The sequence below is a fragment of the Tamandua tetradactyla genome, chromosome 4 (assembly GCF_023851605.1).
Source record: "Tamandua tetradactyla isolate mTamTet1 chromosome 4, mTamTet1.pri, whole genome shotgun sequence".
Taxonomy (NCBI): Eukaryota; Metazoa; Chordata; class Mammalia; order Pilosa; family Myrmecophagidae; genus Tamandua; species Tamandua tetradactyla.
Window position 1 is genome coordinate 125,030,401 of NC_135330.1, and position 13,625 is coordinate 125,044,025.

Here is a 13,625-nt window from a genome sequence, read left to right on the forward strand (position 1 = left end):
TTTAAGTTTTAAGGAAAACATATTCTATGACAAAAGTACCACTGTAGACTTTTAAAGAGTCTAATAATGTGCTGGACCTATAAACAATTTTCTCTAGTAGGTATAGCAGCAGACTTGAATAAAAAAATGATGAAGTTATTGTTTTCTCTTCTTTACTATTTATTTTTTGATTTTTGTGTTTTTTTCCTGCAAAAATAAAAAAAAAAAAGGACCCCTCCCTAACCATGCACTCTTTCTAATGTAGTCAAGACTTCCCTCTTGTGGCTGGTTGGTGTCAATATATACTCCTTTTTAAGTGACCAATTTCTTATAATGTTTCAGGAAGGAACAGAAAAGAATGGAAAACTGGATAGTTTAAGATGATCCATGAAATCAAAGGTAAATAATACCTAAATTAAGTAAACTTATCAGACACTCAGAAATATTTTCAATTGTTATATTATCCAATTAAATTTGCAATGTTATTTCTAATACTTAAGAACTTTGTGTTCTTATGTATTGATATCTTTACCTGATCCTGGAAGATATCACAATTCTAGCATTGTCGCTTTATCAGAAAGCACCGATAGGCTTCTTCTGAAATAAAATATTTTCTATGTTCTTTAGACTATTTGTCTCAGCCTTATTTAAGTTTAAAAAAAAAAAAGGGAAGCCGTGTTTTTAATCAACATCATTGTTTCAAAAGCACAAAAGACGGTTTTACTAAAATTTAGGATTTACTGGGTAGGAATCAGACATGAAAATGATAATTTTAACCCTTAAGTCACCATCATCTTTGAGTCAGTGTAACAACTTAATTTGTAAAAAAAAAAACAAATACAATGGTAACATCGAGTAAAACTAAAAGGAAACAATGAGAAAAAAAATTGAAAGCTCACTCTATGCTATTCACAGAGCAGTATTCATATTTCAGTTAGCTGTCACAAAACCCTGGGAGTAAAATATTAACTTCTTGTAGATAAAGAAATTATTTCTTTGACAATTTCCATGAATAAGTCCCAATCGTAATTTTATATTATAATTAATTACTATATTAGTTTTGCTAAACAATTTTTTTCATTTTTCTGCTTGTGGTTTGAACATTGAAATGGAAGGTTACATAGTGTAATCAAAATTATAGAGAAATATCACGGTCAAATCAGGAAATAATGAATTCTTTGCCTCAAAGAGAAAGCATTAAATATATAACCTATTTTTTGGCAATAGACATCGCCCCACTTCAGCCAGGAGGATTATTTCCTGGAAGTCATGGAAAAACAGCTACCCAGAGTGAAGTAAAAATAGCAGAGATGCTTAAACAGAATTGTTTGATAGTAGTTTCAAAAGTGGTCTGTGTATCATAAGGGGGAATGCAAAATATTTTTTAAAATAAAATTGCAAAGAACTGGAGGTAATATATCTGAATATTTCTATAAAACTAAAGTCAAGGGATGGACACCATTGACTCAAAGAACTTTTGACTTATTAACAAACTTGTCAGCATTTCCTATTTCAGTCCAGGCTGGAAAGCTAGTTGCTGTGGTTCCTTTTTGATAAGGTTTAAGAAAAATCATTTAACTGCACAACATCTTTGAGGTAACATTTATATCACTGCCCATCAGATGTGGTATATTCCAAAGTATGATGATCACAAATTAGAAGATTTTTCCCTTTGAAAATTGCAAAGAAAAAAAGAACATATTTGAAAATATTTCAATAAAAAATGAAATTTTTCTTCTGAGAGTGAAAAGTATCCTGGGGGAATATTAAAAAATAAAACCTGTGTTATATCATCTGGAAAGTTGCAATAGAATATCAAAGATTGTTCTCATTTATTTTCTTTATAGCAATCTGTTTCCAGTAATCCATAATTATAGCTGCTTTAGGCACAAATAAATATATATGTGAGGGTTTGAAACCGCTATGATTCAAAATGCTATTTCCTCTCGTGTCTTAATGAACAGGAAGTGATCTAAGATTTGCTTGCTGATATTGATAGATATTTCAAGTTAATACTGAACATGAAAACTCCCTTTACATTTTTAGGAAACACTATTTTAGAGGTTTTGTTCTTCAGAGTTGAGCATCCTATTTTTGCCTGAAATTATTTGAGTTATCTTTAATTCCATTAGAAATAAAGCATGAAGTAGAAAAAATTGCTATATCTGAGAAATACCAATTTTCTTAATTCAATGTTGTGGGGAATCTTTCAGAGAAATATCAAGGGTTGTCAAACGTTGCTGAGCCAGTGGACTATATCAGATTTCCACTATGATACACACTTCTGTTGAAAGCAATATTATATTAGTTGAACACAAAATAGACTTGAATGCAGAAGACAAATCTGGTCATTATTTGTCACAACATATGCAATAACTTCTCTATTCATTTCAATAGTAAGAAAGTACCAAATGCATCTTAGTTAAACCTTCTTTGGTAAAAAAAAAAAAAAAAAAAAAGAGAGAGAGAGAGAGATCTCATACATATTAAAATAACAAAATCATTCTTATACCACAAGACATGTTTACAAAGGCTTAACTAGACATTAGATCATGAAATATTTGAGTTCTTACTTTGACAACAATGGCAAATTAGTACTTTCAAATTCTATTTAAACAACTCTGCTGCGGAAAAAAAATTGTCGTCCTTGGTAACCATACTTCAAGGCCTCAATCTATGATATCCTCTCATATACTCTCAGCCATTTGGGTTACCGTTCGAGTTATGTTTTGGGTAATTGAGCCAGCCAGACATGTAAAAGAAATACCTAATCCGCTGTGCTCCTATGTGCTTAAACCAATTTTGGAAAGAAAACCTTAGAAAAAAATGCTCTATCCAAAACTACAAAGCTTTGTAGTTCAAACTTAGAATCCAAACAGTTCAGAAGAAGAAATCAAAGAAGATTTCATGGCATAAGTGAAATTTAAGGAACTACAAGTAAAGGCAGCTTTTAATATAATGTATTATATTTCCAAAATGCATTGAGTAAATTGTGTTTTGTTCTCCACAACAACTCTTGAAGCTAAGAACGATTATGCTTATTTTAATGATATCACATTTATAAATTGTTGTATACTTAGGTACAGTAGGGGACAATGGGCCTAAAATTCTAGACTGATGTATTTGCATGTGATGGAAACTAAGAAACCAACTATAATTGTTCCTGAATAAGTGCATGACGTCACTTTTATAAAACTACAGTAGTACTATATTTTCAGACTCTGATGTATAAAAAAGAAAATTGAAGTGCTTATTTGAAGAAGAGAAAACTTGCAGAAGATGGATTTAGAAGCATTGTGTTATGGAATAGATCCATTCATCTTTTCCATGGGACTGAAAAATGATCATTAGAAATCAGTCATACAGAAGCACTTGACCACTCAACTGTCTCACAACTTTTTCCCAGAAGGGAGAGCTTCCCACCATTGGAAGTACTGGAAGTCTAATCATCTGTGTAGAAGCATGGAGAAGGGATTTCTGAACTAGGATTTTCTGGACTCAGCGTCTTGGGTTTGAATCCCAATTCTACCACTAATACTTTTTGAGACTTTGCATGGGGGATAATAAAGTACTTCCTTCCTAAAGTTGTTGAGGATATAGGAGTGTTTTAATTTGTTGATGCTAAGGAAATGCAATATACCAGAGATGCAACAGCTTTTAAAAAGGGAATTGAAGTTACAAGTTTATAGTCCTAAGGCCATAAAAATGTCCAAACTATGGCATCCAGGTAAAGATACCTTGACTCAAGAAAGCGTGATGGGCCCAGAACATCTCTGTCAGCTTGGAAGGCTCATGACAACTGCTAGTCCTTTGGATTCTTGTTTCAAACAGCTTCCCCAGGGACATTTTTTTTCTGCATCTCCAGACATCTCTGTCTGTGTCAGCTCTGAGCTTTCTCCAAAATATTTCCCCTTTTAAAGGACTCCAGTAAAATAATCAAGACCCACCTTGAATAGGTGGAGGCACATCTCCATCTAATCAAAAGATCACACCCATAACTGGGTGTGTGACATCTCCATGAAAACAATCCAATCAAAGTTTCCCAACCTAAACAGTAGATCTGGCCCCACAAGATTGAATCAGGATTAAAACATGGCTTTCCTGGAGTACATAATAGTTTCAAGTTGGCATAATGAGATAAGACATGAAAAGCACTTTAGCACAATAGTCTTTACATGGATAGCATGGTAAGACATCAGTAAATGTTAACAAGTATTATTCCATATGCATATAAACTCCCCTCTGTCTAGACATTTATAGACCAACTGCTATGCATTAAACAACATGGCATCACCTTAAGTTCAAAAAGAAATAAGACAGTCCCTGCTATTGAGGAGATAATTGTTCCCAAATTAAATGAAATGCCAGAGGATTTCAATATGGCCTGATATGAACCAAGCTGGAGGTACAGAAGGGGCTGTGAGCACAGAGGATGAGAGCACTGAGCCTCACCTGCTTTTTTATCTAAGCAGGCTCCTTCTACAGCTGCCAGGCACCACAATCATGGCTCACCACGGTTTTCTCTCTCTGTCCCTAGATGTTTTAATCAGGCTTAGATGTTTCCAGATTATTTAGATTGATAAATTCTGCAGCTAGTTAATCTCATCATGATTTACTTCATGAGTTTTGCTGTTAGAAAATAGCCTTATACTCAGTAATAACGTCAGAATTTTTGCATCAAAAGAGCTGGGAATGAAGTTGAGAGCTAAGGCTAGGGCATTTATCTTAAAGCCGCATTGGCATGGCAAGCACACTGACTTTTTGTCTTGTGAGTTAATATTTCATTTTACAGGGAAAAAAGGAGAAGCTGCTCTCATAGGTTGATGAAAGAAATTATCCCCTGGGTTTTTATACCAAAAATATGTCATTGCCTTCCAGGAGAAGAGAGTCCCGGGGCAGTTGTGGGTCAGGTTGATGCCATTCTTTCACTTATTTCCTTATGCCATTGTTTGATGTAAGTTCCTCTTTTCTCCCAACATTTTCTTCTTTAATACTGCTTTTGTAAATCTTAGTTGTAACACAAATTAACCTTTGTGTCAAGGTTCTTCAGAAAATAAGTTTGTGGATTTTATATACACATACATATATATATGTGTGTGTATATATATATTTAATTTTTTATTTTAACAATATGTATGCAACTTAAAATTTCCCATGTCCAGCTATATAACTCAGTGGTGTTAATTACATTCATAAGGTAGCGCAATCATCATCATCATCCATTACCACAACTTTCCCATCACCCCCCAACAGAAATTTTGTTCCAGTTAGACTTTCCTAACCCTCCCCAACCACTGGTAACCTATACTCTAGTTTCTAACTCAATGAATTTGTAAGCACACCAATTTTTAATTTCTGATGTGCACTGGGAGAAGTGTTAGAGATCAGGGGATCCAAAACATCACAAGCAATCCTTCAGTGCCAGCACTGCTAGGTTCATAATATAATATACAACATCATCACATTTTTAACATTTCTCAAAATGTTTTATTAACACTTTAAATTAAAAAAAAAAAGCTGTACTTTTGAAAGGACTATGACTTTTCTCTTACTATATAGTGCAAGCAGTTTCTCTCTAACATGATCTGGTTTTCTCTCTCCCTCCTTGGAAAATCCTCTCTGTTTTGTCCAAATATCAGGATCATTTGCACTCTTCAAATACCCATTGAATACAATGTCCTCTGTTTCTTCTAAATCAATGGGTCTCTTCTCTTACGAAACGCCATGAAAATACCTTTATGTTCTACCATTATTTTGAATTCTAACATAGATGCTTTATAGTTTTCTTACCCTTTTGGGAGTCATAAAGATCTATATATCACCCGCAATCTCTAAAATCGTACTTTGCCCTCAACAGGTGCTCCATAAGCATTTGCTCAATAGCAAAATTGAATAGCCCTGGCTTATCTCGGTTTAGTAGCAAAAGAGGTAAAGAAGTAGCTGTAGAAAATATTAGTAATTTTAAGTAATTCTAGTTTTAAATACCCACACAATATAATTTGAGCTCAAATACTATGGCTCATAAAAATGAATAGTTTTGGGGCGGGCCGCGGTGGCTCAGCGGGCAAAGTGCTTGCCTGCTATGCCGGAGGACCTCGGTTCGATTCCCGGCCCCAGCCCATGTAACAAAAACGGAGAAACAGAATACAATAAAACAAGAAAATGTTTAAAAATGTTTCCCTTTCTTCCTTCTATCCTTCCTTCCTTCTCTCTGTCTTTCCTTTAAAAAAAAAAAAAAAAAAATGAATAGTTTTATGTTTCCACCAAACTCCTCTGTTATCCTATTGCTAAATTACAACTAAGTAGTCAATATCCTGTGCTTCAATTTTGCCTTTTGATAAAGCTTTATAAAATGTGTGAATCATAGAAAATAAAAGAATAAGTTTAATAATATCAAAATCATGGTGTCAACAGAAAAGCAGCTCTTTGGCATATGTTTTTGTTTTTTGTTTGTTTGCTTGTTTTGCAAGGGCGGGCACTGGGAATAGAAGCCAGGTCTCTGGCACGACAGGTGAGAATTCGGCCAGCTGAGCCGCCGTCGCTTCACCCTGGCGTATGTTTTTGAGCCAATATTTTATTATGGTAAAAACTCATTCTAATATGGTAAAAACTCATTCTAATATTCTAAGAGGGGACAATCATTCCTCTTCTTAGGGCACTGGCATCTTCTAAACATATAAAAGCAATAAAGGAGATAAGTGAAACAAAGATGACTTTAAAAATTAGCACAATAAACTGTTTAAAAGCCTACTTCTCATAAAGAAATTTTCTGATTTTGACAGTTAGATGATTGGTTATATATATATATATATATATATATAATTCTTACTGAGAATACCTATAATTTTGACTGCACATATATGGGAACCTTTGGAATCCAAAACATTAGTTGGCCTAAGGATAGTCAGTATGCAAGTTCACTGATAAATCTGTGTGCTTTAAGCTGGTAATTTTTACCATTGTTACTTGCTATTACCCTGCTTTCCCTGTGCTCATTTTTCCCTTCTCTATTTTCACATTCTCATTCAAGTTTCATTTAGTAATATTCACCTAAAACACCATCTCCCTAAGTGAATTGCATTAAATAGTTATTTCATGATATGTTCTATGAGAAAATAGAACCATTTACAAATAAGCTTGAGAAACATTCCACAATCCATTCCCTCCCTTAGAAATTTTTTGCAATGTGCCTTAGTATATTAAACATCCTGGTACAGTAAAGAAACTTGTTTCAATTGTTTATCCAGCGTTTTTCAAACTTATTTGACTTTTTACTGTGTAACGCTTTTTAGAAATAATAAGAATTTATTATGCACTATGGAGTGCATTAAGCACTTTAGCTGTATTGTATCAATTAATCATCACACCAATTCTAGGAGATATGCACTATTATTATATTAGTTTGCAGATAAGGAAACTGAAGCTTTGCTAATTAAGAATTTGTTGAAATTGATACAACTGGTAAGACTCCGGAACAGTCTGGCTCATGCTCTTCAGTTTCAATATAATTGCACACTTTTATAAAAGTTATTTTAGATTTGGTAGAAAGGGAGAGCATGGTAAAGACAATAAAGATGGCATTTGTTCAAATTATGTTCTTGCTTTGAAAATATTATTTAAAGTAAATGCACGATAGCAATTGAATAAATGTGTGCAACTGTCTTAAATCAAGGGTAAAATGAAAGACCTTAAAGAACCCAAATGTTTTTATTTAATGGGATGCATGGTCTCTAGGCTATACCAACTCCCTGTAATAAGATTTTTACTTTTGTTCTTCTCTTATCTTTTTGAATATCTACTCCAATCGTCCTTTACTTCTCTTCATTTCTACCTCACAATTTTGATATTTACTTTACAATTCAGATTTACAATGTCATGAGAAATGTTTCAGTTAAAGATCAAATTTATTTTTCTGTCATACTTCTGCTTAATAGGTAGCATTTCCGTAAGATTCATTTAAAGTTAATCAGGCTTAACAAGTAAAAAGAGAAACTATATAATTGATTATATGCATAAATGATGAGTTTTAAAGAGACTTAGGGATTCAGATAAATTTAGTAAATTCTTAACTGGATATTTATTGAATGAATATTTCAGTAATTATTTACTGGATAGATATTATATCAGATATTGGGGATAAAGATATAATCCCACCTTCAAGTAGCTGAATAGATGAAAATAGTCACTAAACAAATAACTTCCCAATACAGAGTGACAGGTGGAATGAGAAATAAATGCATGCAGAATTAGAGGACGACAGTAGAGATAGTACCTCGTTCTGATTTTTAGAAGATAAATGAGATTAGCCAAATGAAAAGAGTGAAGAATGACATTCAAATCACATATATGAGAAATAACTGTATATGTGTGTGTGTGTGTTTGTGTGAACCTTAAGTGCCTCGGGCTTGCTGGAGCATGAAGAATAACTATGAAGCTGCAATATAAGAAACTGGACAGGTCAGTCCATGCAAGTCTACTGTATTGTACCTGTCATAAGATATACGGATGTTTAGATGCAACTCAAATACTTCCAAACAACTTTGTCTTTTCTATGGATCTTATAAGGCCAAGGTGAACGGTAACTCAATCTTAAGGTAGTTGAAATGTAAACAAATATTTTTGTATACTTAGCCTCCTCATATTGTGAACTTTTTCTTACCTCCATAATGCTTTTCGGAAGGATGAACTCACTTTGTAGGAGGCTTTCTTGGGTGCAGGTAAGAAACTAGTTGAAACATTCTTTATGGTCTTATCAAGATCAACTGGGAAACAAAGGAGAAAAATTGGCTGTATAGAAAAGAAACTTCCAATAAGCCTTTACTGTGGATGAGTCAGAAATCTTTGTATTCCAACAGAATGAAACCCAAGACATAAAGTTAAGAAAAAAGGAGGAATTAATTAGTTCATATGACTGAAATTCCAGGGCTATCTGGCTTTGGAAATACTTAACTTCAGGATTTCCAACTATATCATCAAGAACTGGATACTATTCCCCTTCTCAGCTCTTGTTCCCTCTGGGCAGACTTTTTTTCTCATGCTAGTTTTCTCCAGAGTAGTTGCCCCTAGCCGTTCCCTGTTTATAACATCCTAAGGGCTAAGAGATTTACTAGGAAAAATGTGTCTCTTTATCATGAGCTTCTAACAAACTCTCAGAGCTGAGTCTCATTGGTCCAGTCTGGGGCAAGTTCTTACTCCTGAGCCATTGGGTCCAATGGAGATGGGATGTGCTCATTGGCCCCACCTGGATCATTTGCTCCTTCTGACAGAAATGAGAGAAGGGGTGCAGCTCAGCACCACTGAATGAGGAGGGGGTTCCCCAGTAGGAAGTCAGGTTCTGGTTCAAGAAGGAGGAGTGGACACTAAGACGGCAAAATTAGAAGCTAGCCACTTACAGAGTCTCACCATGAGACTACCCAAGTGGGAAGAAAGGGCATGTGCATCTGGGTTGTGTTTGTGCACATGCAGGTGTGTGGGCTCACCCTTAATGAGAAAAGTCCAAAGCCTACCACTTCCCCCCAGGTCTGTTTCAGCTGGGAGATGGTGCCTTACCCTCAACCAGATTAAAAACCTGAAGCTCCTCACAGGGTCCCTGGCATCTAATAGGTGTATTACCTCTTGAGAAGAGATCTCTGGGTAACTTCAATCTTGTCCTAAAGTCTCCCTGTCCCAATGCCCACCCTGGAGGTACACATTCCAATCAACTAGTGCCTATCCAGCTTGGCATCAAAGAAGCTTGAAGTAACTCTTTTCTCTACACATTTTCCTCATAGGCTTGTTGCAATCACAGGGAAATGCATAGATGACACTTCATCCAAAGTATGGGGGAAAGGGTGAGGGGAACATAATACGATCAAGAAAATAAATTTAAAAACCTTTTTACTGCTGCCTTCTTGCCTTCACAAAGTCAATACACTCACGTTTCCACCCCTCCCTCAATTCCTTGCTGTTTTATTCCTCCCCACCATTAAACTGGCACAAATATTTACCAATCATGCACAGTTCAGTGTGAATGACACCTAAGAATGGCTGTCTTGCTCTCCTAGCATCCTTCCTTAAACTTCTGGGGGCCAGAGAGATTGTGAAGCTGAAACTGTCCAGAACCAGACAGTATCGATTTCCACTATATTTTAGTGCAAATGCAAAATATTTCAGTTAAATCATACATCAGATATATTCAGGTACTTAAGTACGCCTTATAAAATTTATAAAGATTTTCATCTGTTTAAACACCAAACTTGCAAGCAACCAACTTTTAAGGAGCACCTTTAGAAGCAGTAAAGAGGTGTCCACTTCCCTAAGTGAGTTGAGACCTTCACATACCCTGTTCATACAGTACACAAGAAACCACCTGGCTCAGTGGTTCATGCACAAAGAGCATTTATACTGCCCAGTGTTCAACCAAAGAAACAGAATGAGTTGGAGATATATATTATGGGATTTTTAAAAGGAATTGTCTTGCATGATTATGGGGGCTGGCTAGAAAAGTCCAAAATCCATAGGACAAGCCATAAGGAAGGGCAGAATAGAACGCTGGGGCATGAGTTGAAACAAGTTCACAGGTAGAATTTCTTCTTTCCTCAATTCTGCTCTTAAGACCTTTCGGCAGATTGATTCAGGCCCACCCCCATTATATAGAATAATCTCCTTTACTTATAGTGGATTGATTATGAACTTAATCAAATCTGCAAAACATCTTCACTGCAACACCTACCTGAGTGTTTAATACCTGGGGACTATATCTAGCCAAGCTGACACTTAAAACCGACCATCACAGTACTTAACAAGGAGTTAGTGTTTGAATAGTAGGGGGATGTATAATTAGAGTAAATATTTTTAAAGAACAGATGTTCTGGAAAGGCCGTTATTTTTCATCTGTTTTATCTGCTCTATCCCCAGCATCCAGTACTATGCTTGGCACGGTAGGCTTCCCATAAACGTTAGGTGAATGATCAAATGAAAAAGAATTACAAGTTTTATAAGAAATAGAGTCAGAAACTCTAAATAACTATTTAAAAAGTTATTTGCGGGTGGTGGAATGGTGGGTCAGTGGCAGAATTTTCCCCTGCCATGCCAGAGACCCGGGTTCAATTCCCAGAGCCTGCCCATGCTCGCTCCCAAAAAAAGTTATTTGCCAAAAAAAAAAAAAAAATAGAAAAAATCACCACGTGGCATTTCATCTCCACCAATCCCAATTAATAATCAAAATTCTATATTTCTAGAGTGAAAATTTGAGAGAAAAATGTAGATTGCTTCCTGAGAGCTTCTGTAATGCTAATAGAATCTTTAGATTCTATTGTTGCACTGATGATTCACTGGTAAAAAGCAGGCACAATGTTCTTTTGGCTTTCATTATCAGCCCATTTCTGGCCTGATTTGCTTTAGATGATTTAGACTCTACTGTATCTGAACTGTGACTTTCCAAATCAGAAACAGGAATGAAAGATGAACAGAAGACAAAAACGGGACAGGGAGAAAGTAAGAAGGAAAAGAAACTAAGAGTTTGACATTAAAAATACACACACACACACACACACACACAAATCATCTTGCCTACTCTTTATGCTCCAAATTGAAATTTTAAGTCCTTAGATGGCTTTAGCTTCCCCACGTGCCCCTCCAAAAAAATTCTTCTCTTGCCTTGCACTGAAGGACATTGCTTTATGTTGTTTGAAGCAAAACCTGCTTTTGTAAAGCTGTCTGCAATCAAAAGCAACAGGGTAAGGGAAGCCAGCTGTATAACAGGGCTCTTTTTTTTGGCCTCCTTCATTGCAACAATTCATTGTGGCAATCGCTACCATTTGTCAGTTTAAGCCATAAGCACATCTCTTGTCCACTAACGGACAAGTTCAATAACTTTTGAAGGCATTTAAATCACTCCAGTGCCAAGGAAGGCCAGAGAAAAAGCTCAAGCAAGCTTCGATGTTGCTGTATAGCTACTTCTACTGTAACTGCCACTGGGCTGAAATGAAGTTCTCAGTGTCCTGTGGATAACGTGAATTTAGAACCAGCCACGGTGTGTCATTCCAAAAGCAAAACGTATTCAAAGTTACTTCATCCCCACTGTACCATCAGCTGCAGTTGCAGAGTTTATTTGCATAAGCCCTAGGGTCTGAAATATTTGTTTCAAACACATGTAATCATGATGTTCAAGAATGATAGTGAGGAGTAGAAGAGAGGGTCTGAACCAATGTAAATATTACTATGCAAGAGATGAAAATGGGGACCCCATTTTGGTTTATATTGATGCGTAAATGTTATGGCTTCTCTATTGAGAAAGCTACCTCTGCTACACAAAATGATGCACGAAATGAAGAGACTCTAAACTGGCTGGTCCAGTCCCATTGGTTGATATGTAGATGATTATACCATTAGCTAATGCAATAAGCATTTAGAAATTCTTTAATGCAATAGTTTAGGTCAGACAAAATGAAACATTGCATGAAATTCCCAGTTTGAAAGCAAGAACGCTTTTGCCCCATTTCTGTGTGAGTTCTGTTCTCTTCTCCTTTTTCCTTGATTATCTAGCCTGACTATATGGTTCTCCACTGCAGGTGGAACATTTTGTTCGGTGGAAACTTTCTGGCTGTATTTGAATAAGGAAAGCCATTTATCATTTAGGCATTTGCTAAATCTGTCCAGTCCGTCTCCCATGGAGAAGGAACCTGAAAATTCTTCTCTGTAGAAATAGAAATTTTTAGATGAATCATGCTTAGACTTAAATAATCAAGGATTTCTGAGGGTAGGTTGCATTTTAAAAATCCATCCAAAAGCCATTTTTTTCCTTTAATGCACCAGATTTTATGAATTAAACCTGCTTTCTCTGGCCTTCTGCACATTAGCATTTTTGATTGCTGGTTAGTAAACAGAAGCATCCTAATAGGTTCTTCTAAAATGATTTTTAAGAGTCTTTACAGAGCTTTTTTGGCTTATCTATATTCATAAAGATGAAATCATCACACCTGAAAAAATTATGCTATCTATTAGGTAGTTAAAAGCCAGATTTGTTACTATTCTGTCCAGTAATAAATGGAGGACAAGACAAACTTTAAATACCATTTGTTATTATTTTCCCCACATTTACAAGGGTGCAGCAAAATTGCAATGTACCATCTGCAAAAGAAAATTGGTCTACGAGGAAAGAGTTCTGTAAAATGCTCATTGATACTTCTACTTACTCTGGCCAAAAAGTTGTCATGTTTGGTCTCCATGGTTAGCTTCACAGGTGATAAAACATGGGGTTTATGGCAAGTTTATCTTGTACTGAAACACGGATGATTTTTATGTTGAAAAGAGACGCTTCATGATTATGATTTGTATCTAGGCAGGTTTTTTTCTACCTTCAGTTATTCTGAAGGTAATTTCTGAGATCTGTATCATAACTGAAAAGAAAGATGGTATACAATATTTTACAAATATGGCAATTTGTAAAATAGCCTATTTGTAAAACTAGTCATCGACTACCTTACAAAGCAGACAAGTTTTCCTTGGTTTTGAGGTCATTATAAAACTCAGTGAACTGTGAAGGTAAGAAATGACTGAAATCTATTCCCCTAAGGCCACAGATCTGGTTGAATCTCTGTAGTATACATATCATGCAAAGTCTCCATTTTTTTAAGTGTGTACTCCACACACTCTCCATAATCACA

General features: G+C 35.5%; 2 long non-coding RNA genes across 5 annotated transcripts in view; both read right to left on the reverse strand.

Annotated features, from left to right (window-relative positions):
- LOC143679336 (uncharacterized) overlaps positions 1-13,625 on the reverse strand; it is a 364,318-nt gene that overhangs the window by 7,312 nt on the left and 343,381 nt on the right. The window lies entirely within an intron of this gene.
- LOC143679337 (uncharacterized) overlaps positions 13,306-13,625 on the reverse strand; it is a 55,003-nt gene continuing 54,683 nt past the window's right edge. The window contains exon 3 of the long non-coding RNA XR_013173666.1: positions 13,306-13,358. This is a non-coding gene — a long non-coding RNA (uncharacterized LOC143679337). The remainder of the gene's footprint in view (positions 13,359-13,625) is intronic.